The sequence below is a fragment of the Octopus bimaculoides genome, chromosome 29, assembly GCF_046866305.1.
Source record: "Octopus bimaculoides isolate indiv1 chromosome 29, ASM4686630v1, whole genome shotgun sequence".
In the NCBI taxonomy this organism is placed as follows: Eukaryota; Metazoa; Mollusca; class Cephalopoda; order Octopoda; family Octopodidae; genus Octopus; species Octopus bimaculoides.
Window position 1 is genome coordinate 10,768,158 of NC_142956.1, and position 2,536 is coordinate 10,770,693.

Here is a 2,536-nt window from a genome sequence, read left to right on the forward strand (position 1 = left end):
TATGTATATATATATGTATATATATATATATATATATATATATATACTACACTCTCTGAGTGGTTGGCGTTAGGAAGGGCATCCAGCTGTAGAAACTCTGCCAAATTAGATTGGAGCCTGGTGTTGCCATCCGGTTTCACCAGTCCTCAGTCAAATCGTCCAACCCATGCTAGCATGGAAAGCGGACGTTAAACGATGATGATGATATATATATTGGGTCATCCCATAAATAATGTGTTTTATTTCAATTGCATGAACTAAAATTCGGAGGAGGATGGCATAAACTACCTCCATCAGCTTACTATAAAAGTAGGTAGTTATTTTACCTTGTCCTTATTCTTAGTGCAAGTTTCGAAGAGTGCAGTTCGATTCTAGCAGTTATTTTATGAAAGCTATAATGGAAATGGCAAAGGAGCATATTTGACATATTTTGCTTTATGAGTTCAATAAGAGCAAGAACACAATGGAAAGTGCACGGAATATTAATGCCATATATGGAGATCAGACAATAAGTGTAAGCCAGTGTCAGCAGTGGTTTCAAAATGTCCGAGCTGGAAACTACAGCCCAGAAGATAAGCCTCATCCTGGAAGATGTGTAAAGCTTGACAAGGACATCCTGCAAACCCTGGTAGAAGAAAATCCCATTGTAACTGTTGAGGAACCAGCAGAGAAGCTGGGATTTGATCATTTAACCAGTCATTCAAGTCGGAGCTAGAAGAAAAACAACATCTTTGATTTCAAGAAGAAAGGTGTTCTTCCATCAGAATAATGCTCGGCCATATACAGTGAGGATGACATTCCAAAGGCTGGAGTAATTTGAATGGGAAATGATGCTTCACCCATCATATTCACCAGACATTGCCCCATCTGATTATTTATTCCACAGTCTTCAAAATCATTTGGATGGAAAAATATGAATTCTGTAGATGAGGACAGAACAGTGCTGGAGGAGTATTTTTCATCACAGACAAGTGAATTTTGGAAGAGGGGCCTCGCAAGACTACCAGATAGATGGAAGAGCATTGTAGAAAATGAAGGAGAGTATATTTTAAATTAAAAAGAACTTTGCTTAATTTTGAAAAATAAAAGAATTTTAAAAGAAGCATTTTTTATTGGATTACCCAATATGTATGTATATATGTGTGTCTGTGCATGTGTGCGTGTGTGTAAAGGTAAGATCCAAGGATCCCTTGATGACAATGTAATTTTCATTTGACTTAAATATCTTTGGTCTGAGGAGTAGCTCGTGGAATACCCCTCATTCAGGTAATGTCTACTTCTGAGGTTCTACTAGCTAGGAAACATGTGTAGCCTGGATTTATCTACTCCATTCCCTAAATTTAGTTATATATAGATATATATATATATATACTACGTTTACTGTGAAATCATGTGTTGAAACAGATATTGCTATATTTGGGGATGGTCATATTTTTGCCAATTAACTACACACACTATATTCTTCACTTCAGCTTTATTATTATTCTTATTTTAGTGTCCTTTGCCTGAAATCTTTCGTCACATATATAATTCCTATACAAGAATTTATGATAATGAATAGATAGGAATTTGGTTGTCTTTTTCTGTAATTATTATTTTTTAATTATCCAGTGGGGTCCTTGGTGGTTGTATATGTTGTTGAATATAATAATTTTTCGGTTATTATATAATAAGGTTAATTCCTATAGAAGGGTTTATTGTATTAAATAAATAAATAGGTAATTAACTATTGCAATGTAAAGTATCTAAGTTTCTATTAAGCATTACATAGAATTATCATCTGTAGTTTTTATTCTTTAGTTATCTATTAAGTATAACAGAATTCTTGTCTGCAGTTTTTGTTCTTTAGATATCCAGTGACATCATCAATTTTAGGAGATAGATATACTCATTTTTTACGTTGTTTTTTTTTCTATGTAGATTTCAAATTGTCAAAAAATATGGAATTAGTATGGTATTTTTTATTCTTATATTTTTATAAAGTAAATTAGTTATTCAATAACGTTGTTGTTGGTTGAATGAATGAATGAATGTCTTAAGTTAAATTAGGTCTGGCATTTCTTTTTGTTTGCGTTTTTTAACAGCTAAAAAAAATTTTCAGATGGAATTTCACCAATGAGGATTACCTTGATAACATTGTGTTGACATAGATTCTCATACATTAATTTTAATAATGTTGTGTGTGTGTGTGTGTGCATGTGAATATATATATATGTATGTATATGTTAATGCAATTGAATCAATTGCTGGATTTTTAAGGTGTGATCTATAATAAAGATATGAGTTTCTTTGTACATGTTATTAGTTACTGTTAAATACTCTGAATTTCTTAAAATTCTGCATAAGGTTTTGGGAATTTACCTGTCATACTTGAGCATTTACCTGTCATACTTGAGCATTTACCTAGAATTTGTTTTCTACATACATTTACTGGTATCTACTTGTTGGAAATTTAACCTTATTCCCTTACAATGAGTGCTTGCCAGGAATTTTTAATCCCATTTTTTCTTTTATATGTATATAGATTGGGTGTGTG